The sequence below is a fragment of the Gorilla gorilla genome, chromosome X (assembly GCF_029281585.2).
Source record: "Gorilla gorilla gorilla isolate KB3781 chromosome X, NHGRI_mGorGor1-v2.1_pri, whole genome shotgun sequence".
NCBI classification, from domain to species: Eukaryota; Metazoa; Chordata; class Mammalia; order Primates; family Hominidae; genus Gorilla; species Gorilla gorilla.
In genome coordinates this window covers 167,788,831-167,814,368 of record NC_073247.2, presented here as the reverse complement: position 1 = coordinate 167,814,368, position 25,538 = coordinate 167,788,831, and the positions used below count along the sequence as shown (strand labels likewise).

Sequence of the window (25,538 nt, the reverse complement as noted above, 5' to 3'; positions counted from 1 at the left end):
CTGAGGCACAGAGACTAAATAAGTCTAAATTCCCACAGCTAGTAAGTGGCAGAACCAAGAATTAAGCTCAGGTCACCTGATTCTCCAGCTTCTACCCAGTACACTATACCGTGTTCCCATGCTTTCAACGCATTCCCTAATGGAGCAGGGGAGAATAAGCGCCAGCAACCAACAAAGGAGACATCGACGCCAAAGGTCTACCATAAAGTTTTTCACGGTGACATCCTTGCTTACCTGTCCAGGGCCATGCTGGTTGGCATACTCCTCCCAAACCCGCGGAACCCCATCTGACGCAAGAGAGGTTGGCAGCAATGATGGCCAGGGAGTCAGAAGGGCTCACAAAGAAGCCATTTTGGCCTAGGATCATATAACGGTCCTGTAGGAAGGAATGCATAAAAATGATCGGACAGAAGCATTTGTTAGCAGCCCATTCCCATAATCATCACAATCCACTTTACTGCCATCTTATATTTAACAATCTAACAACTTGAATGAGGCCAAAGAGAACATGGGAAACATTCTTCGAAATCTCTGAGTACCAAGGGCCCAGAATCTTGACACACCAGGAATATGTTCCACCTGTTGAAATGTGGCTCAAGCTTTAGAAGCCCCCAAATACCTAACTCTTTCTTTTTCCCAAACATAATAGAGAACACTGGTTCTTGCAGAAATAGCTGATTTCTTAACTTGGTGCTTTCAACAACACCAGCCGTAAATAAAGATTTATTGAATAATATATATTTTTAAATAAACAACCTTTGTATGCCATAACATAAATCTGGAACTAAGAAAAGTAATCGCCATTTAATTGCAATACTTAGTCATTAAACAGAAGGGCAGATGCAGAGCCAGTTAGGGCACACATGCCCCATACATGTTAGCTCCAGATGTGTTCATTAATTCTCTGCTTTCCAGTGCATGGCTCATTATATGATCAAAGGGTCAGCAGACAGAGAGCTTTCCTACTTACCCCATCAGCATCAAATGCAACTCCAAATCCATATTCTCCTCCTTTCATTGCTTCCAGAAGAGTCGTTGCATATGTCAGGTTTGGGTCAGGGTGCTGCCCTCCAAAGTCTTCCAGGGGAACACAGTTTATTGCAGAATTGGCTGGGGCCCCCAGCTCATCACACAGAACTTTTCTCACATAAGGTCCCATAACTAAAAATAGATACACAGCAATATTAAATATTTGCAGAACCTTCTCCCCAGAGTATTTTGTTCTGAATAGTACAGGAAACACGATTTAATAACCCAGAAGAAAAATGTAAATTTACAATCGTTTTAAAGATACAATATAGAACAATATTTGCTTGAACTACTATTTATTGAGCATCTACTATGTGCCAGTTACTGTGGTAGGAATACAGAAGATGTATTCAATCATCTAGTTACATACATTTTTTCACCTGAAATTTTTCTAAAAGGTTGCCAGAAAGAAATCAGCTACATAATAATGATTCATTGCCTGTTGCTTTTCATGTATTAAAAGCTTTAGCTGAATATATGCAAAAGCATTAAAGGGCTCTAGCAATGTTCTTTGTCTCTGCAATCATTTGGACTCTGCCAAGTATATAATTAAACACTATAAACCACTGAAGCATATAAAAACAAGCACATTTTACCAAAATACATGCCAAGGAATAGTATTTTCCAGTTCAATGAACATTATGGAGTATGCAATACGGAGCTGCTCTGCTAGGAAATGAAGGGATCATATTGAAGGGATGCAAAGCACATAGTTTCTACATTCCTGGGCTTGTAATCTAGTAGTGGGATGAGTCAAAGCTGCAAATGAATGACTGCAGTGGTAAGACTAAACAATGCACATTGATGAAATAATTATATCCAACGGCTTCAGAGAAGCAATAACCACACATAAGGCTTCAAGGAAGAAGCAGCATTTCTGGTGGAACTTGACGGAATAATATAAAGTTGGCAAGTGTTTGGGTTTGGAGTGGGAAGCCCATCTAAATCGAAGGAACATTATGAGCAAGGGAACAGAGCCTGAGGTAGAACATAAGGCACATTTGTGGAACAGCATGTAATCCTCCTAGCTGAAATATCTGAAAGATACTGCTTTCCACTTATTTTCCACCAATACAACACACAATCCTCCAATAGTGAACATCTCTTGATTGTGCCTGCCCAGCACACATTTCCTCTTCCTCTGGATACAGCATTTGGGATTTCTATTGGAGAAAAACTCCCTTCCCCATCTCAGTTCATGGGGTCTGGGTATGGCTAAATCCCACCTCCCCAAGGCTAAGGAGGTGACCTAGGTCTGCGCAGTCAGCGTCCTCCATCTTCTAGCCAGAGCAATTGATTCAAAGATGGACATACAGTATAAACCAGGCAATGAGGCTGAAACCCAGAAACATTGCTCATACTATTTGGAAAAGAAGCAAAGCTGTCTTCCCTGTAGGCCAGGTAATGCTAAGGCAAGAACCTGAAAGTTCTTTTCCTGAGGAATATGATCAGCCCAACAAGAAAGAACAGAACAGCCTAGCCAGAAGCCCTTAGAGTAAGGCCCATGGAGAAGACCCACAGCAGGCTCAGAGCTCCCAGCAGATTTTTAGTGCCTCATTCTTAAATATGCCAGAAAGCCAAGGATCACCAAAATTTTGAGGAATGTATTTGAGATGAGGTGAAAATAAACAAAAAGTAAAGAGAAACCTGGAGGAAACAAAAATTATACAGGGAGAAGAAAACTTTTTAAAATATATCAGTAATATCCTAATAGAGATTAACAAGATAGAGTAGAATGGCTAAAATGGAAAAGACTGACAGTACCAAGTATTGGTGAAGATACAGATAAACTGGAGCCCTCATGCATTGCCAGTGGTGCAAATGGAACAGGCATTTTGGAAAATGATTTGGCCATTGCTTATAAAGGTAAACATACACGTATCATATGACTCAGCAATCCCATTCCTAGCTGTTTACCCAAGACAAATGAAAACATACAGACTTGTTCACGAATGTTCACAGTATCTTTCTTTACAATAGCCAACAACTAGAAGAAAAAGAAATCTAATTTTCATTAACCAGTGAATGGATAAACAAATGGTGGTATATCGACAACACAATAAAATTGTACTCAGCAGTAAAAGGAACAACTTACTGATACATGCAACACCAAGAATGTATATCAAAATTATTATGCTGAGTGAAAGAAGCTTGAAGCAAAAGGTGACATATTGTATGTTTCCATTTATATAACTTTCTGGAAAATGCAAAACTATGGGAGCAGAAAGCAGATGAGTGGTTGCCAGGGGCTGGGGATAAGGGGAGAGGTTTGACTACAAAGGGCTGCAAAAAACTCTTTGGGGTGATGGAAATATTCAATCTTGATTGTGATAGTGGTTACATGACTGTATATATTCGTCAAATCTTATCACACTGTATATCTACCAGGAGTGAGTTTTACTGTGTATAAATTATACCTCAGTAAACCTAAGTTTAAAAAGCTATGGTATCCATGAAACATAACTAGGATGTGTTTTTACAAGAGAGAATCTTTGGAAAATACAAACAAAAGTTTTGGGAAATTAAAAATATAATGGTAGAACTAAAGGACTGGAAGATAAAGTTAAGGAAATTTCCCAGAAAGTAGAACAAAATAAAGAGATGAAAAACTGGGGAGGAGAAGGGGAAATAGAATAATTAAAGGATCGATTCAGTAGTAAAAATAACCAGAATGGTTACTAAATAGTAATTCAAAAACTTTTCCAGAATTAAAGGACACAAGTGTTCAGACTGAAAGGGTCCATCAGGTGTCCGATATAATAAAGATAGAGTCCCATACTAAGATTATTGTAAAACATTATTGTAAAACAGAGGAACACTGAAGATAAGTCAAAGGTCCTAAAAGCTTCCAGAGAAGAAAAAGGAAAGACAATGGATTAAAAATCAAAATAGCACTGGATTTCTCAAGTTTAATATAATAGCTATAACACAGTAGAGCAATGCGCCCTCAAACTTCTGAAGAAAAATAATATCCAACTTAGATTTCCATATCAGTCAAATATTAATCAAGGGCAAGTGTAGAATAAAAGGCCTTTTCAGATATACAATACACAAAATATTTACCTACCATGAGCTTTCTCTCACTGAGTTCCTGGAGAATGTGTTCCTCCAAAATGTACGAGTAAATCAAGGTGTCAGACAAAGAAACCAGGGGACAGGACATTTAACATAGGAGATGTGTAAAAAGAATTACTACCATGGTGATAAAGGGAGATTTCATGATGACAGCATGCTCAGAGAGCAACCAGGGCAGAGTGGGGCAGATCAAAGTCTCCAGGAAAATGAAGTGAAGGAAGATTTAGACACTAGTGGAGAGCTTGAGGATTAAGAGTGGTAAACATACTTGATTAAAAGCAAGCAATGAGAAAACAAGATAATTGCTGTTTCCAAGGAAATCAAAAAGTTGTACTGTAAAGGAAATATAATTATAGCATATTGCACGGCTCAGCAGTGTTGTGGTAATGTAAACACTAGACAATGATCTTACCAAACTGATGATATAATTAGGGAAGCATGCTAGGATTCCCTAACTGGTGGGTGGAAAGGGTGGGTGGAGAGGTGGGTGGTAGGTGGAGAGGGTGAAAAAGAGCTGCAGCTCCAGTTCCTGTAGTATGAATTCAGTAATGCTCAAAACTGAAAAATCAACAAGGGTCTGTATATTCATAATATTTAATGATAGGGAGATAAATACAAAAAGAAACAGCTGAAAAAATGGAAAAATTTAACTCTGGAAGGTAACAAATTGGGGGAAGATAGGAGTTGGGTACAGATTTTTTTCACAATAAATCTTGAACTATTTATTTGACTGTTTAAACTATGCCATGCATATGATCAAATAAATAACAGTTTTACTATACTCCACACTTGAACATGCATAGCCTCAAACTCATTTGTTCAACTTTTGTTTTCATTTACATCCAAAGACAGAAATAAGGGTCCTGAAGTTTTCCAGAGCATTCCAAATATCTGAACATACACATGTTGTGTGAATATCTATGAATCCAACTTTCCTCTTAACCTCTGAAACCCAACAGGTGTAGAGGTCTCAATATTTCCTGCCCACTGATTTGGAGAAAATCACAAGCTTACCTCCATGCATTGCATCAACGCGAATCTTCAGTTGGCTGGGCCCAGTCAGCAAACTCTTGATGGCATGAAAGTCAAAGATGGTCCGAAGGAGGTTAAGATAGATATCCACTGGGTCCACTATCTCCACTAAAGATAGAAAAACAAAGGAAAATGTCATTGACTGTACCCATGAAAGATACTTGGAAGCATAAAAAGAATCACTACCTTAACAGCATGAAATTCTGGTCACAAGCCCATCATATCCCTACACATGATGTGGGAAGCGAAGTGCCCATTTGTTGACAAACATCACAAATCATGGCACAATCAAGATACTACAAGCTTTTCAGGTGCTCAATGGGTATAAATGATACCAAGTTATAAATTCTTCTTTGCAAGGAAAATATCAACCACAAGAATAAATTAAGATAAAAATGTGCCCTGTTACTCCTGCTCCCACTTCCCCTCCCAAAAAAATGCACACAGCACACGTCTCAATGTTTAGAGGCATTTTGGCATATCCAGTTGCCTTTCTTGTGGGGGCTGGCCAAAGACTGACTCAGCTGGTATGAAACAAATCAGCAAGTGACCTCAGTAGTGACCCCTATTTTCCTAATGCCATTGTGCCTACCAGATTCGAGTGCAGAATTGGGGATGAATATATTCCTGGGTTTGCGTGAAATCTCATTCATGCCCAATCTAGCACCCAATTTCCAAGTGAATGGCAAATATCTAGAAGTTCTCATTAAACACAAATGCTTTCCAGTATCTAGCACCACCCAGTAACCAAGAATCCAAAAAGTTTTATTCATTTATGTGACATACCAAAAAGCTCAGAATACATTTTTCATACTTGTCAATCAGTGTATAATTAATGCTCAGAAAGTACTTTTCCAAGAAGTAGTAAATCAATTCTTTAGGTGCTAAAATTTGTCCAGGAGCCCTGCTTTTTTAAATTCTTAGCTAAATTTTGAAACTTATGTATATTGTTTTCAGATTTTTCAAATACATACTACTTTGAAACCCTGAAATACTTTTAAACTTGCACTGAAGATATTACCAACCCACTTTCAATAATTTTTAGTAAATCCAGGTGTGACATTTAATGGATGAGATCTTAATATGCCATATAATATTATCCCTTCATCTGATCAAATACATATCTAAAAATATTTTTTCTTACACTTAAGTCAATGTAATCTATCTGTTCATTCAAATATAATTATATTTGTAACATGGATACTTTTAAATTATCTTTTTACATGAGGAGCATAATAATCTATGAAGTAATTAAAAATTAACCTGTATAAAGTGTACACCTGACAATGGTTAGAATGGTAAATTTTGTTATGTATATTTTACTGCCATAAAAAAATTAATCTGTAAGACAAAAGGTTATGCCCTGAGTACTTTGGAAGTTTTACTCACTCTACATTATAGGATAATGTTTTTGACAATTTCATTCTGGCTCTTCAATTCTTGAACCACTTGCCTAAATACATTTGGTATTTACAATAGGTAACACACAGTACCAAACAAATGTGAAAAACGAGGGAACAAGAAGTCAGTAAAAATTGAAAGTTCACATCATATAGTTCATGCTCTTGACACTTTAAAGTGAAATGCAAAGGAATTATTTGTTCCTAATTAACTCAAGCTTTGCTCAACACTTGAACCAGCAAGAATACAGCACATAAATTATCCCAAACGATTATCTCCAAATTCTTGGAAGCCAGGGAATCCCTCTACCTATCTCCTGGTATCAGTAACATTTTTAGAAAACTCGTTCAACTAGCAATGTGGCTGCAGCAATGAGCCTGAATGAGAGCCCACGAAGATTCGGGTCTCTTGGACAACTATAAAAATTGTGAAGATGCCAAAAATAAGCCTAGTCCTTCCAACCATATGTAATCAGCGTATTGAAATCATTTTGCTTAATATAATGTACCCCTTGCCTTTAACTGTCCAGCCATCCCATGCGTGTGCACACATATGCCTATGCATTCTCCCAGCTAGATTAGCAAAAGCAGGCCCTGTTGCTTCCAGTGAGTATCATGGCTCTCTGTAAATTTCTGCTCATTACCTAAGCAAACAACTGACTCGAAACTTCTCAAGAAAGATTTGGTAACATTGGGCAAATACTGCGACCCCCACACAATCCATTTTAATCTTTTCTCTATTCCTAAAATATCACATGGACACAAACCAGGTATTTCCTCTTTTGGGCTAAGTTAAATTACTTCTAAAATGAGGATACCATCTTAACACAAACTGCATTCAAGCTTATAGAAGCACTAAAAAAGTAAAACATGTTAGATCTATTGCTATTCTATGCCTTCTAGGAAAAAGCAATATGATAAAATATAGGGGGAAAATGTTGTATACATACATGTTATTAATGTTGTTGTCATATGGTCTAAAATTAACCTATAAAACAAAAAGCTATCTTCTGAATACTGTAGAAGTTATATTTGCTTTACAATATAAGATAATATTTTTGACAATCTCATTTTGGTTCTTTAATTTTTGAATCACTTGCCTAAATATATTTGGTAGTTACTGAATTCCTTTGTAAAATCTCCTAACACGGTGCTTGGTATAGGGCAGGTGATCAATAATTATGCATTCAATAAGCTGATGCGTAATTATTCCAAGCTTGATTATGGCTTGGAAAAGAAACTCCTACCTTTCATGAGAAATTTAATAACCCATTGACTTGTTAGGTTTCTTCTTAACTAAGGCATTCCAGCATCTTCACCTTAATTGCTTAGACAAGTTTTGGCAATTCACAACCCATTTTTGGAACGCTATAATGAAGTCAACCATAAAACTTTTCCTATGTTGAAAATGATATCGAATTTGGGAAGTGGTTTTTGAAAGTTTCCAGTTCTGAATATCTTGGCTGCTCTCATGTCTTCTCTCTACACCATATTAAGTTTACACACATTTATCGAGTCACCCCTGAGATGAACAATGCAATAATTTTCATGAGTTTACTTCCCTACAGAAACCAGTCAGCCCCATCCACATAGTTACTCTGACTTCTTCAAAATAAAATCTCTGTTACCTCTGAATGGTTTGAATTTGTTCTCTAGGTCAAATTCTTGTCTTCCTAGTCGAGATAGGTCGATTCGGAGATCAGGACATATAGCATATTCCTCAATCGTTTTGCTGATTTGGTAGATTTTGTCTGAGACAACATCGGGTGCAGGACCTAAAATTTGAACACCAAAAATACATGTTTTTAAAAGTCTCGTGAGTTTCAAGCAGTGAAATGTTACCATCCTCCTCCACCAGGCAGAGAAAGATTCATTTGTTCTCTAAACAATGATCGATGGTTCACAGTTCAATTAGCCTTGATATTTCTTATACTGTACTCATCCACTATGGGGGAAATTTGATCAGCCTCACCTGTTCTATGTAGACTAACAACCCATATGTTTGTTTGTTTGTTTTAATCCACTTCTAAGCAATTTAATCCACTTCTAAGCAATGACACATCTTTCCTAAAAATAGTTTCACACCTGCCAGGGAAACCTGGTTACTCAATCAGCTTTATTCAGGTTATGAGACACAAACAGGATATGCATTTCACAGAAGTGAGGGATTCCAGATTTCCATGCAGCTTCCCCAGTGCATCTAGAAGAGGAAACTATGCTTTCTATTCCCAGCTCTGCTACCTAACTGATGTGTGAGCTTAGCAGGGTAAGTTAATTATTTTCCCCAACTCACAATCTCTAGTCACTTCTAAAATGAAGCTCAACTAAAAATATATGATACATTTCCTCGGAAGGCCAAATTGACAAGTAGTATTAGACTTTAAATAAATTGAACATGAAATCAATACTTGTTCACCTTTTGGGGTTTTGCTTTTTTTTTTTTTTTTTTTTTACCCTGTATATCTTAATGCAAGCCATTTCAGATTTTTTTTTTTTTGCAACAAGGTTGAGAAACAAATAAGTAGATTGAAAGATCTAAAGTATAAATGATTGCTAGATGTATAGATAGCTTTCTGTATGAATCTTACTTGTCAACTATACTGTAACTTTCTACTGAACAAAAATTGTTTCTTGATTTTTAAAATATCTCAATCCTTAGAACTGCATTGTCCAATACAATTGTTACTAGTCACATTTAGCTGTTGAGCACTTAAAATGTGGCTAGTCAAGTTGAGGTGTGCTGCAATTGTAAACGCACACCAAATTTTGAAGAGTTAGTAGAAAATACAATCGATTGCATTAATAATTTTTATATTGATGACATGGTATAATAATATTTTAGATATAGTAGTTTAAATAAAACACAATGTGAATTTCACTTGTTTCTTTTCACTTTTTTAATGTGGCTACTAAAAATGTACAGTATGTATGTGACTCACAATATTTTTCTGTTGGACAACGCTGCCTTAGAGTGTAGCACCATCACTTTATTCCAATAAATGCTCATAAAAAAGAATAGCAATAGTCCTATTCTAGTAAGTGGGAGAGAAGACAGCCCAGAAGATTTTACCAACAATTTTCTTGTTGTGTGGGAAAAGTGAAGACCTCAAAGAAATAAACATAGCCCTTTGCTTCACTCCTTACCATTTTTTACCCTTCACAAAACTTAAAGAATAGGTAGTCTTGTTTTGTTTTTGCATTATTTTATGCTTGCCAGATTATAGAATGCATGAATATCTCCCTCCACTCCCTACACCCCAGGCACCATACTATATTCTTTGGCTGTGTCCATCATTTTCAAGTCCCTGAGTTTTAATGCCGGCACACTGATTTCCAAAAGTAAAGCAAGTACTGTCTCTCTAGATAGTTGTCTATGATGCCATTCAACCATCCATGCTGATAACTTCAGAGTTCATCAACAACTTCTGAATTCCTTTTCAATTTCCAAGCTCCTTGATATCTTCCACTCCAATGACTTTCACCATATGCACACTGAAAATATGTACAATTATAATATATATTAAAATAATTGTTTTTTAAAGGATACGGCAAATCTACAGGCACTCATATAAAAATAAATTTTAAGATGCTAAAAAAGAATACCCAGAGATTTTAAAGTGTATAAAATAAATAAATGAAAAATGGAAAAGCTAAAAAGCTTTTTAATTTGAGGTAGTCCCATTTATTTGTTTTTGCTTTTGTAGCCCGAGCTTTTGATGTGATATCCAAGAAATCATTGCCAAGGCCAATGTCAAATAACTTTTTCCCTATGTTCTTTTCTAGGATTTTTATGGTTTCAGATCTTATATTTAGTTGTTTTATTCATTTTGAGTTTATTTCTCTGTATAGTGTAAGATAAGGGTCCAATTTCATTCTTTTACATTTTTGTTTTCCCAGGCACCATTTATTGAAGAGGTTTTTTTCTTTCTCCATTATGTCCTCTTGGTGCCCTGCTCCAAAATTAGTTGACTATATATGTCTTGATTTATTTCTGGGCTGTCTATTCTGTTCCATTGGTCTACATTTCTGTTTTTATGCCAGTATCATACTGTTTTGGTTTTACTTTAGCTTTGTAATATAATTTTAAATCAGCAAGTGTGGTACCTCCAACTTTTTTTCCCTCAACATTGCTTTGGTTTTTTGTGGCTCCATACAAATTTTAGTATTGCTTTTCTATTTCCATGAAGAATGCTATTGAAATTTTGATAGGGGTTGTGTTAAATCTGTATATTGTTTTTGGTAGTATGAATGTTTTAATAATATTAATGTTTTTGATCCATGATCAGTGAGCACAGGATATCTATTTATTTGTGTCTTATTCAATCAATGTTTTATAGTTTTCAGTATACTTTCACCCCTTGGTTAAATTTATTCCTAAGTATTTTTTTGATGCTATCATAAATGGCATTGTTTTCTTGATTATTTTCAGCTGGGTCATTATTTATGTATAGAAATGCTACTGATGTTTGTAGTTGATTTTGTATCCTGCAACTTATTGAATTCATTTATTAGTTCTAAAAATTTGTGTGTGTGTGTGTGTGTGCATGTGTAGAATCTTTAGAATTTTCTATATATAGGATCATATCATCTGTAAATAGAGATTATTTTACTTTCTCCTTTCCAATTTGGATGACTTTTATTTATTTTTCTTGTCTGATTGCTCTTGCTAGTACTTCCAAAACTATGTTGAATAGAAATAGCAAGAGTGAGCATCCCTGCCATGTGCTAAATTGTGGAAAAGTTTTCAGTTGTCCCCAATGGATTATTATGTTAGCTGTGGGTTTCTTATAAACGGCCTTTATTATGTTGAGAAACTTTCCTTCTATACCTAAAGTGTTAAGAGTTTTTGTTAAGAAAGAATGCTGAACTTTGTAAAATGCCTTTCCTGCACCAATTGAGATGATCATGTGGTTTTTATCTTTCATTCTGTTTAGCCAGTCTTGCATGTCAGGGATAAATCCCACTTGGCCATGATTCATAATTTCTTTAATGTGTTGTTGAATTTGGTTTTCGTCAATATTTATCAGAGATACTGGCCTATGGTTTTATTTTCTTACAATATGTTTGTCTGGCTTTAGGTATCAAGGTGATGCTGGCCTCACAAAATGTGTTTGGAAGTATTCCCTGTAGCTCTAATTTTTGGAAGAGTTTAAGAAGTGTTGGTAATAATTATTCTTTGAATGTTTGATAAAATTCAGCCATGAAGCCATTTGGTCCTAGGCTTTTCTATTTTGGAAAGTTTTTAATCACTTCTTCAATTTCTTTATTTGTTGTTGGAGTGTTCAAACTTTTTGTTTCTTCCCAATTCAATCTTGATGGGTTAGTTTTTCGAGAAATTTATCCATTTCTTCTAGGTCCTCCAATTTGTTGGCATAAAATTGTTCATAATAATCCCTTATGACCATTTTTATTTCTGAGGTGTCTATTGCAATGTCTCCACTTTCATTTCTGATTTTATTTATTTGAGTCTGCTTTTTTTAGTGAATCTAGCTAGGAGTTTGTAGATTTTATTTTTTCAAAGAACCAACTTTTGATTTTATTTATATTTTCTATAGTTTTACTATACTACATTTTATTTGCTTCTGTTCTGATCTTCATTATTTCCTTCCTTTTGCTCACTTTGGGTTTAGTTTGTTCTTTCTTTAGCTCCTTGAGGCATAATGTTAGTCTACTTATTTAGATCTTTTTCCTTTTTTAATCTAGGCATTTATTGCTATAAAATTCTCTCTTAGAACTGACATTGCTGCATACTGTAGGTTTTGATACATTGTGTTTCCATTGTCATTAATCTCAAAATATTTTTTAATTTCCCTCTTGATTTCTTCTTTGACCCATTAGTTCATCATAAGCATGTTGTTTAATTTCCACATATTGGTAAATTTTCCAAGATTCCTCCTGTTATTGATTTTTAGCTTCACACCATTGTGGTTGGAAACAATACTAGACATGATTTCAATCTTTTTGAATTTGTTAAGGTTTATTTTGTGGCCTAACATATGGTCTATCCTGGAGAATGTTCTATGTATGCTAGAGAAGAATGTATATTCTGCTGTTGTTGGATGAATGTAGGTCTGGTAGGTCCATTTGGTCTGAAGTATAGTTCAAATTTAGTGTTGTCTTGTTAATTTTTTGTCTGGTTGATCTCTCCATTGTTGCAAGTGGAGTACTGAAGTCCCCTATTAGTGTTATATTGCTGTATATTTCTTCCTTCATGTCCACTAATATTTGCTTTACATATTTAAGTGCTTCAATTTTGGATGCATATATGTTTACAATTGTTATGTCCTCTTGATAAGATGACCTCTTTATCATTAAATCATGACCTTCTTTGTCTCTTGGAACAGCTTTTTACTGGAAGTCTGTTTTATCTGATATAAGTATAGGCATCCCTGCTCTCTTTTGGTAACAGTCTGTTTTCATGGAATATCTCCTTCTATCCCTTTACTTTCAGTATATGCCTATTCTTAAAGTTTAAAAATGGGTCTCTTGTAGGCAGCATCTAGTTGGATCTTGTTGTTGATCCACTCAGCCATTCTGTATCTTTTGATTAGACAGTTTAACCCATGTACCAGCAAGGTTATTATTGATAGTAAAAGACTTACTCCTGCCATTTTGCTAATTGTTTTCTGGTTACTTTGTAGATAATTTGTTCTCTTCTTCCTCTATTGTTGTCTACCTTTGTGGTTTGGTGGTTTAGTTTTCTGCTTTCTGGTTACAATATTGTTTTTTAAATATTCAACATGAATACACTTTCTTGTTTGGATAACGTGTAAAACGTCTACAAGGAGGGATAGATAATAAGTTTTCCCTTCAGAATGCACTGCTTTGCCTGGGATGAGGAATAATTTATCATGGTAACTGTTGCTGGTTAAAATTTGACTCCTACCCACATTCATGCAAACTCAGTGTTCTAGATTAAAAGAGATGTAAGAGACTTGCCAAGCAAATGCATGGCATCCTTAGATGTATCCTGATTTGAATAAAACAGCTATAAATAATAATATTTTGGGGATTATTGAAAAATTTGACTATAGATTAGTTTTCAGGTGATATTGGATAATTAATGTTATTATTGTTAGGTATGTTAGCACGGTCATGCAGCAATGTGTCTTTCTTTTTAAGAGATGCATACAAAAATATTTGGGTGTGAAATGTTCTTGTGCTATAATTTGCTTTAAAATTCTTCAGAAAAAAAGATAAGCAAAATAGAAAAACAAGATAATGGGTACATGTTATCTATTTCTTATTCTCCCTATTTTTTTGTGTGTTCAATTTTTAAAAGAAATTTACTCCATACATATATCCCACCCCCTCCACTAAGGACCCCCAAACTATAAATTGCTGTGAATATAAGAAAAAGTGAAACAATTCTGTGATTTTGAGAGAAAGTCAACACTGTAGGAAAAAGAGAGCCCAGGATTTGGGCTAAAAATCATTAATCTGACCCTGATCAACCCTGTGGCCTTCAGCAGTAACTCAGCCTCTCAGGCCTTTGATTTGTTCATGTGTAAAATGAGGGTAATTGTCATTTAGACAACGACCTTCAGGGTATGTTTTAATGTTAAAATTCAGAGTCCTTCCATATCAGATAAGCATCAACTATTCAATAGTTTATGCTGAAGAGTACAGGGGACCAAGAGACCACCCAAATGGGTTCATGAGCCCATCATGCCACTTCTTTGTTGGATCACTTTAGGCACCTCACTAAATTTTTCTGAGCTAGGTCCTCTGCACCTTGCTTGTCTATCATCAAAGGGTCACCGTGAGACTATAATAATATAAGAGGAACGAAATCGTGATTATTAAGGCATATACTGAACCACATACCTCCATTGGCAACTTTAAACTTCACTCCAAACTCTCCCCCTGGTCCTCCAGGGCAGTGGCTGGCTGTTAGAATGATTCCACCAGCTGCCTTGATCTTCCTGATAATGCAGGAGACCGCAGGTGTCGACAAGATGCCATTCTGTACAATAATCAGTCGTCCAATCTAAACCATCCAAAAAAAAAAAAATCAATCCAGTTGCTTGGGATTAAAGGTATTTCAACAGGAAAGTGCCCCAGGCTCTGTTAACATACAGCCAATCACTTGATAAAAGAAACAGAGTAGGCTTTAGATTAGGGGAGGCAGGGTAGGGGGAGCACTGACATTGTCTCTCCTATCTAATGTCTCTAAGACCATTTGGTGCACCTGCATCTAGTAGTCAATTATTAACCTGTAAATAGGATATGCCTCATTGATCTTCAGTTGTTTGAAACATCTGCTTCTGATAATCGGGGGGTTAGCTTGAATCACACAAGAAGTTCTTAGTTTGCTACTGACTCAGAAACTACGCATGTGAACATGCTAGAGATTACAAGAAAAAAGAAATGGAGTGCTTCTCTGCTTCTTCTGCTTCCTGTAACTTAGAACAAGCTCAGAGAGCAAGGGGACCGATTTACTACAACCTCATCATCTGTGGGCATATTTTAACTGTAATCTTCAGGAATGACTTTTCTCCTGAAAGTAGGAATTCTCTTTCTGCTGTTAAGTGACAGCGTGTGCTGGAGACATTGGAGAAATTACCCAGTCATGCTAAGCGGAGATCTGGAGGTCATCCATGGATGCAGCCAGATTCTTTCTAGAGCTACAAAACTGACTTTCTAAAAAGTCAGCAACACAGCGCTGAAGAACATTTATTGCTACACCTTGTTTTAAAATTGGATTCAATATCATCCAATCTAGTAGTTCTCAATATTTCTACAAAATAGAATCACTTATGAAACTTTTTAAAATCCTAGTACTCAAACTGCATTCTAGACTGATGATATTGCAATCTCTGGGGTTGAGAGCCCAGCATTAGTAGTTTTAAAGCTCCACAGATGATTCCAATGTTCAGCCAAGCTCAGTAATAAAGCCCCCTTGTTACTCAAAGGGCTGGCAGCATGGGCATCACCTGCAAGCTTGATAGAAATGCAGAACCTCAGCTGGGCATGGTGGCTCCACCTGAAATCCCAGCACTTTGGGAGGCTGAGGTGCGCAGATCACTTGAGCTCCAGAGTTCGAGACCAGCCTGGCCAACGTGGTGAAACCCTATTTCTACTAAAAATACAAAAATTAGCTGAGCATGGTGGTGCACGCCTGTAGTCCCAGCTACTCCGGAGGCTGAGGTGGGAGAATTGCTTGAACCTGGGAGGCAGAGGTTGCAGTGAGCTAAGATGGCACCACAGCACTCCAGCCTGGGCTACAGAGTGAGACTTTGTCTGAAGGAAGGAAGGAAGGAAGGAAGGAAGGAAGGAAGGAAGGAAGGAAGGAAAGGAAGGAAGGAAGGAAAGAAAGAAAGGAAGGAAGGAAGGAAAGAAAGAAAGAAAGAAAGAAAGAAAGAAAGAAAGAAAGAAAGAAAGAAAAGAAAGAAAGAAAAGAAAGAAATGAAGGAAAGAAAGAAAGAAAGGGAAAGAAAGAAAGAGAAAGAAAAAGAAAAAGAAAAAGAAAGAAAGAGAAAGAAAGAAATGCAGAACCTCAAGGCCCACCCAAGGCCTACCGAATAAGAACCTGTATTTTAATAAGATCCTCTCCTCTCTTCCCAGATAATTCATTTGATAAGTACTGATATAACCAACAAGCCAAAACAAACTTTAACATACAGTTCAACAACAAAGTTGCCCTGGCACCATCATTGCTAGAGGTCAGTCACTGACCAAATATAACAATCAGCGAGATCATGGGAAAAAAAGATACAGAAGAGATAAAAACACACACACACACACACACACACACACACACACAGCTCAAAAGCAAAGTGGCCTTGGGATGATTTAGTATGGAAATCCACAAGATCCCCAGGCTACATATTTTCAAGTAGAGGAGACAGATTATAAACAAATAAGCAATAATAATAATAGTTACTAGTGAGGTACATATTAGGAAGGAATTAGACTGCTGTAATAAAGGGCGTCAATTTTAATAATAATATAATAATAATAGCTAAGGAGCTTAGATTTTATTCTAAGTACAACCAGAATCCATTGAAAGGTTTTAAACAGTGGAAGTGACCTGATTGCATTTTTAAACATCATGGGCTGAGCAGCCCAAATGGTCCTATTAAAAAGTAAGTCACATCAAGTCACTGAAACATTCCAATAGCTTTCCTTGTCCCCCACCAACCCAAAACAAAGCCAAAGTCTTCATTGTAGTCTACAAGGCCCTACATAATCTGACCTCCATCATGTACCATTCTCCATCACCCTCCCGCCCTCCTTCTTCTGTTCCAGCCACAACGGAACAGAACAGCTATTCCTCAAACATACCAAACATGATCCGGCCTCAGGGTCCTTGCATTTTCTTTTTCCTCTGCTTAGAATACTTGCCCAGATATTAACATACCTGCCTCTACTGTCTTTTGGGTTTCTGTTTCAATGTAAGCTAATCAGAGATAGCACCCTTGACAGCCCTATATAATACTATAGCCAGAAGTCCCTAACTTTTCTATTGTTTCCTATTTCCTTCACCCTGCTATAATTTTCTGGATCACATATGTTGTCTTTAACATTTTCCATATTATTTATTTTCCCACTGTATGTAAAGCCCAAGGACTTTTTTTCACTGCTATATCCCAAGAACCTAAAATAAATCTGGCATGTGGTAAGCGTACAATAAATATTTGTTGAATTAATGAATGGAGAATAATGAATGCATGATGAATGGCTTCTCTGAGAGAAATACCTTGAAGGGGGGCAAGAGCAGAAAGAGGAATATCAGACGGGAGACTCTTCAAGTCGAGTGTTGATAGAGTCTTGGACTAGGCTAGAGCCAACAGAAATGAAAATTAGTCATTTGGTTTGAGATACATTTTTGGAAGGAGGATGAACAGAATATGCAGGTGGACTGGAATATGGAAGAGAGGGGCTGTGGTAAATAGCCTCCAAAATGGCCCCAATGGTCCTTGCCTTTTGGCATTTGTGCCTTTTTGTGGTCCCCTCCCACACTGAACGATGCAGATCTGGGTAATCAGTATATATTGCAGAAGTGATTGTGTGTGACTTCCATGGTGAGGCCATAAATGGCATGGACACTTCTGCCCTGCTCTCTTGGACAGCTTATTTTGGGAGAGGCCAGCCACCATGTCATGAAGACACTCAAGAAGCCCTGTGAAGAGGAAGCAAGGCCTGCCAACAACAGCCAGCACCAACTTTCCAGCCAAGGGATTGAGCCATCTCACAGTGGATTCTCCAGCCTCCACCAAGCCTTCATATGACCAAACCAATACCAACATGTAACTGTGACCTCATGTGAGTCCCCAAGCCAGAATACCCATCTCCTGTCTCATAGAAATGATGAGAAATAATAAATATATGTGCTCATACATATTACCATCTAATTTTCTACATTATATGTTTATTTCCCCACTGTATATAAGATCCAAGGACTGTTTTTTTTTCACTGCTATATTCCAAGAACCTAGAACAAATCTGGCATATGGTAAGTATACAATAAATATCTGTTGAATTAATTAATGGGAAAAAATAAATGAATGATGAACGGCTGCTCTGGAAAAAATACCTTGAAGAGTGGCAGGAGTGGAAAGAGGAGGATCAGATGGGAGGCTAACAGCCAGCACCACCTTGCCAGCCAAGTGACTGAGCCATCTTGCAGTGGATCCTCCAGCCCCCATCAAGCCCCAACTAAGCCACTAAGTTTCATGGTAATTTCTTACACTGCAATAAATAACTAATACTGGACCAGTGAGAAAAGGAGTCAAGAATAATCTCAGCTTTCTACCTTTAATAACTTAATGGATAGTGGTGCTATTAATCAAGTCAGGAAAGAGAAAGGACAATAATTACACCTATAGTATTACCCTAAGTCATGATAAATTATTTTCCATATGCTCTTGCTAAAATTTATGTAGTCATTCAAATCATTTTATTGAGTATCTACCATGAAACCAGCAATATGGAAGAACCTTCTGATATAGAACTGAATATAATTTAGTCACTGCCCTCAAGTAATAAGTCTGGAGAATCAAGAATCTGAAAAATGTTTGTAGCTTTTGTTCAAAATTTTCTCTCAGCCATTTAAAGGGAAAATTATGAAGATTGTATAGTGGGGACAGACTGGAATAGCAGTCCACAAAAACTTAGGAAGCCCTTCCATAGCACAGAGTCAATGCTGAGGAACAGCTGCCCAGCCAGGGGCTACATTTTCCAACCCAACCTTGCATCTAGGTGTGGCCACATGGTGCATTTGGACAATGGGTGATAAACTAGTATGAGAATAAGAACAGAAGTAATGTGTGTTTCTTCTAGGCTGAGGATATCAGAAAACAGACATATCATCTCTACACTGCTTATTTCTCTTTCTACAGATTCAGTACAGGTAATCATGTGGCTCTAGGCAATGCCAGAGTCACAAGAGGGAAGGAAACTGAGTCCCCATCCCATTTGGTAGACAAGAGTCTTTGCCCACCAGGGACATCCTCATTGGACTATTGTGTGAGTGAGAAATAACATTCTATTGTTTTTAAGGCAATAAAAATTGCCTACATTTCAGGTTTATTTATTACAACCACCCACATTTTCTTAAGCAGTAGCGAAAGAAACATAAATAATAGTTTAATGCCAAATCAAAAACGTCAAATGCAAAATTATTTTATGCTATTACAGTATAAAATTATGTCCACTTTGGGGCAAGGACTTAGAAAAATGCAGAAATAAACATGTAAAGTTATTAAGTAGGAACGATTATAGATACATTTTTATCTTATTAAATTTCAGTTATTTTTGAAAAGGTAATATACATTCTGTTTAAGAAGGTTAAAGTGAGTAATTACACTTGAATAAAGTTTCAACCTGAAATACTTTAGTTATAATTGGAGAATTAACAGAAGATTAAATTCTAGATATCTGGAAATTTTACCTATGTGAGATCTGCTCATTAACCCATCAATACCAGAGAGAAGAGGTATTGCTGGACATGGTCCTATCATCTGGGGGATAAGTACTGGAGGAGATGTGAAAGAGAGGGTGATGGGGCTTCTGAGGTAAGACATGGAAAATTGTGAAGATATTTGTGTCCCTTATGGACACTCACCAAATGGTGACCTAGGCAGAGGAGGATTTTAATAATAGGATGACCAGTTCTGTGGATGTCAATGAGTGGCTTTCCCCCAGCCATTCCTGTCATTGTCCAATGGGCTCATGAGCCAAGTGGCTGTTATGGTTTAGATGTTTGTCTCCTCCAAATCTCATATTGAAATGTAATCCTCAGTGTTAGCGGTGGGGCCCAGTGAGAGGTGTTTGGATCATGGGGGCGAGTCCCTCATGAACGGTTTAGCACCATGCCCTTGATGATAAGTGTGTTCTCGCTCTGAATTTACATGAGATCTGCTTGTTTAAAAGTATGTGGCACCTTCTCTTTTGTTCTCTTGCTCCCACTCTTGCTGTGTGATATGCCTGCTCCCACTTTGTCATCCGCCATGTGTAAAAGCTCCTGAGGCCTCACCAGAAGCCAAGGAGATGCCGGCACCAGGCTTGTACAGCCTTCAGAACCATGAGCTAAGGAAACTTCTTTTCTTTGTAAATTACCCAGCCTCAGGTATTTCTTTATAGCAATGCAAGAATGCTGTAATACCATGGCCGTGATGGCAGGGATGAAGGCTATGCATGGGCTCAACAACATGGACATTCACTCACCAAGGCTGACCTGGCTATGGCCACTGCAGAGTGCCTACTCTACCAGCAGCAGGGACCAACACTGAGTCTCCTTATCGTACCATTCCCCAAATGATCAGCCAGCTACCTGGTGGTAGATTGGTTAATTTGGGCCACTTCCATCACGGAAGATGCAGCACTTTGTACTTACTAGAATAGACACAAAGAAGAGGAGACATGAAGACAGATGCAAAGATTGGAGTGATGCAGCCACACCCGGGAAGCCAAGGAATGTATTCTGCTGCCAGAAGCTGGAAGAAGCAGGGAACAGATTCTCACTAGAGCATCTGCAGAGTGTGGCCATGCCGATACCTTGATTTTGACTTTTGGCCTCCAGAACTGTGAGAGAATAAATTTCTGTGATTTTAAACCACCAAATATGTGGTAATTTGTTATGGGAGTCCTAGGAAATGAATACAAAGTTTGTATTAGCTTCACAAGTCTGCTGTAACAAATTGCCATAAACTTGGTGGCTAAAAGCAATTAAAATTTATTCCCTTATAGTTCTGGAGGCCAGAAGTTCAAAATCAAGGTGTCAGTGGGGGTCTGCCTCATCGAAAGGCTCTAGGGGAGGATCCTCCCTTGCCTCTTCCAGTTTCTGTTACCTCCACATATTTCTGAGCTTGTGTTCACATCACTCCAGTCTCTGCCTCTGTTTTCACGTCTTCTTCTCTGCGTGTCTGTGTCTTCTCTTCTGTTCACCCTCTCTCTACCAATTAGCTCAGGATAAATGCCATCAGAAAAGGTATGGCTTTCAAGATCTAGTCATTGATAAAAAGAAATATAACTTTTGGAAGCCCTTTTGTATAAAGAAAAAGCACTCAACTTGAAGTTAAAAGGCATAGGTATGAGTCTTGACTCTATCCCCTGACATAGGATCAATCATTTAACTTCTCTGAGGCTTTGCCTCTTTATCTGAAAAGCCAGGAAAGAAGAGGGTTGTTAAAATCCACCGAAGATCAGATTCTATAAACAAAAGCTCTTTGTTAAATTAACCATGACACAAATTATTCTATTGTCTTCCCCGAATCCCACAACCCCCTCCAACATTTAAAATTCATCTTTAGATAGCAGATTATCCCTTAAAGTACCATTTTACTCTCTGAAAAAGTCCTGGAACTACTACCCTCTGTCAATGCAGCAGACCGCTACCTTGCAAGGAAAAGATGGTCTACTTACATAATTATCCTTAGTTATGTTTACAGCATTGAAGCAGACAATATCTGACTTTCATTCCTGAGTGAAATCCAAACCACAGCCCAGGGAGGACCAAGCCATGGCATTCTGTTGCTCCCCACTGAACGTCCCACACCATAGGGTCTGGCTTTGGCTGGAAGAAGGGCAACCTCACCCAGTCCTCCAGAAGGTGCACACACCCAAGTGGATGCTACTGCCATTAAGGGGCATTTCCTTCAACTCCCACGTGGAAAAGGGGGCAAAGTGGACCCTAGTCCACTGTCACTCACACACATGTACAGATCCCAGGGTCCACACAGATATAGATCTCAGGGTCCACATCTATCACATATATGAACATTATCACACAGACCCCTGCAGACACATCTGTGAGGCATATGCATTCCCAAACACGCAGACAGACTCATGATAAATTTGTTTCTACCCAGCCGTGACTTCTAAATGCTTGGGGAAACCAAGACATAGTAGAAAGGAGTGTGCAATTATCATTTCCCATGATGCCGTTACTTAAGAACTCTTTGTGTCCGTCCTTCTAATGGCACCAATGCCTCCCATCAAGCCTTAAACCTCACCTAAATTATGTCATTGGGCTTTTTCATCCATAAATGAGCATACCAGGTGCCAAGGGAATCAATTTGCCCTTTCACATGCCTTAGACCAGTGTCCAAAGAAAGATAAAATGTTATTCTATAAAAGCTTTCTCCCAGCATTTCTATTCCTTTACATTTTGTGCCATATACAACTATGGTTTTTTAATGATCTTATTTCTGACAGCTGTTTTTCTTCAGAACATCAACAGCTTCTTTCCTAAATTAGTTTTAGTATGAGTTCCATTTCTAATTAGCTCAAATTAAAGTCCTAGAGAGCAGCGAGGTAATATTTAAACCCTCAGGCTAAAATTTCGGAGTAGGTGCAGAATGTTGACTCTAAATGAGTTTTTCCTGTGACATAACACGCATGAAAGCAGGATTTCTTTCATGTGTGAAATGTCTTAAATCAGACTTACCCTTTGTGATTCTCTTTTAGCTTTAAATGTCATTTAAGAAAAAAAAAGAAAAGAAAATTAAGCATGACATTCCCCAATATCCTCTGCTCACTGTGTTATAATCCCTATCACTCCCCAAGTGAATTGGAGAGAGTGAAGACACAATGAACAGAAACTTCCCTGATGCTTCACAGAGGAGGTGTTCTCTGGGACCACACGGCCTCCACCATGTCCATCTACGAAGGGCTGTGGCAAGCCATATACACAAAGATGCCTGTTTCCTGTCTTCTCGGTTAAAAACAAAAACAAAACACTGGAAGGAACCCCAAAGCCAAGCTGCCATGGGCTGCAGATTGCCAGCCCTTAAGTAGTGTTGTCCATGGGTAAACAGGTGACGGATAAGGGCAATTTCAAGAAATAACAAACTCGAGGCATGAATGTGGTTATCCAAACATCAAGGGACTCCTTCATTTGCATTTGGATGATTGTGCAGTTATATGATTTGTTACATGGAGACCAGATGGAAGTAAGAGAGCTCATCCTCAACTTCCTGTACCTCTGGAAGTCTTTACACACATGCTGGAGAGATAGATGAGAGTTCGTTAGCATCAAACCACCATGGATTTCATAATCAATTCCTAATATCTGAATAAGTGCAGAAAAGTCACAGGCATCTAGAAGTGTGGCCCAAGTCCTGTTCTTCAATAGGCCCACCCATTTCTCAAGATTTCATTGAGAAGGTCAAGAAATCTAATCTTCCTTGGATGCAAAATGGAGGTGGTGAAAATTGGAAGTATGTCCTTCCTGGTAATGAGGCAATTTCAGTACATAGGAAGTGCTCTGAAATCTTTAAGGTATACAGTCTGACTCACTAGAACAAGAAAGGGCCCCACTTGTTGCCATTTTATGAGGTGACCACCCCAGCTGGATAAGAGCTACAAGTGTCCATTGGGTCTACCTGGGTGTGGGTCAAGAAAGCAGAGTTAAGTGCCCTGAGGTAAGCTGAGATTTTGGTGTTCAATAGGAAAGAATGTAAGAATTGACTTTGCCACCTACTGCCTGGGTGACTTTGCGCAAGATCCCAAATCCCTGTGTATCTGGATTTTGTTATCTAAAAGATCACATGATGGAGGATGTAAGCAAGTAACACAGCCAAGACCCAGTTTACAGTGTCTAGTACCTAACAGACTCTTGACACGTTTCACTTGCCCTTGAGTCAATCTTTCCATGTCACTGAATATTCTTCCACAACACGATTTTAATGGATATAGTCATCCATTGTTTAAATGTACCATTATTGACCAATGTAAAAATGTTCTTTTACCTCAAATTTTTATATGTAAAACAAAAACATGTTTGAGGACTAAACCCACACTGTAGTATAAATTAAACTGGATGTAGGCCAGGCATGGTGAGTCACACCTGTAGTCCCAGCACTTTGGGAAACCAAGACAGGAGGATGGCTTGAAGCCAGGAGCTCAAGAGCAGCCTGGGCAACACAGCAAGACCTCATCTCTACAAAAAAATAAGAAAAATTAGCTGGCCATGGTGGCGTGCGCCTGTAGTCCCAGCTTCTTGGGAAGCTGAGGTGGGAGGATCCACTGAGCCCAGGAGTTTAAGGCTGCAGTGAGCTTGGATAACGATTGCACTCCAGCCTGGATGACAGAATAAGAACGTGTTTCAAAAAAGAAAAAAGGAAAAAAAAACCTAAAAACTAAAAACTGGATGTAGTTTGCTAATAACTAAACAGCAAATTAATTGTAACATGCTTACATATCAACGATGTCTTTCTTCTTTAATCATAAACCTGCTCACTAAGAAGCTGCTGAAGTCCATGGTAGTGACAGGTACATGTCTGCATCCTTGTCCTGACCTGCATCTTCTTTGATTGTCCCCATCTGTGTCTCCGACTGGCACTGCCGAACAGGCTTGCTACCTGATCAATGTTGTACTGAACCGGACTGCTAACTGATCAATGTTGTTGAGCTCACTGCACAAAGCTGTTCTTACAAGGTAGATTTCTGCCTGGAATAGTCATACTTACACTGTTTATATTCCTTACTTCTGACCCATCCAACGCAGCACAAGTTCTATTTATTGCCATAGAAACATAGGTCATTTGGAAACACCTCCTTCATTTCTATGGAATGTTCAAATATTTCTGACATTTTGGACTCTGTTCTAGCCTCTTGTTAAATAGATCCAGAAAAGAGACAAAGCTTTATAGGGGGGCTATATGCACACATATGCTATAGAATAAACTATCTAAATGCTTAAAAATACTTTCCATCTGGCACCGCACCTTAATAGGTAGACAGAAATTAAGTATGTGTATATCTATATGTATAGATACGTATAAATATATATCCCCAAAACAAAAACTCATTCTCTTACTTATACATAGGTAGAATATAGGTGAATATGCATATACATTTATAGGTAGAACAAAAAAAACCCCTCAGCCTCTTTAGGGCCATGTGTTTTCTCTGAGTAATTGTCACAATTAATTAAAATACATGTGTATGCCTTTTTAGATAAATTCCATCAGACCAGTTTCTGTCTGGTTGGAAAATAATAACTGCCTATTTGCTAAGTGCCCCTGCCCCCATACTATGTTCCAGTGAACTAAAGACCTCTGGCAATCATAGATTTACAGCTCAGCAAGATTAAACAATTTATTGTTATTTATGACATCCAAGCTGGATCTTCTGTATTATATTCCACATTAGCATCTATCACTTTACATTTGGGAGATCCTGTCCAAAAAAAGATTATGCCTCCTAACCAAACATTCAGCAGGGCTGCAGGAACAGGCCCCCTGAACAAACATCCTGCCAAAGTACTTTAAAGCACCATGAGCTCCCACAGCTGTGCATTTTCAGATGACTCAGCAGATTAGCGTGGAGTCTCTTAGCCTCTGCTTGGTCTGTTCCTTTCAGTAATCTCTCACATGGCCCAGTCCATTCGGTTTGAAAATCCTCATGAAATGAGCAGATTAAGATCTGGCTTCAGTAGAGGGCCATGGGGTGGGCATGGAGGGGAGAGGGTTTGCTCTTAACACAGCCTGAGCCTCAGAAAGGTTTCAGATGGAAAAGCATGGCACTGACTCAGCTCATGCTTAACAGGAAATA

At 37.9% G+C, this 25,538-nt stretch overlaps 1 pseudogene; it reads right to left on the bottom strand.

Annotated features, from left to right (window-relative positions):
• Positions 1 to 230: 230 nt before the first annotated feature.
• Positions 231 to 25,538, bottom strand: part of LOC129530139 (phosphoglucomutase-like protein 5) — a 35,515-nt pseudogene continuing 10,207 nt past the window's right edge.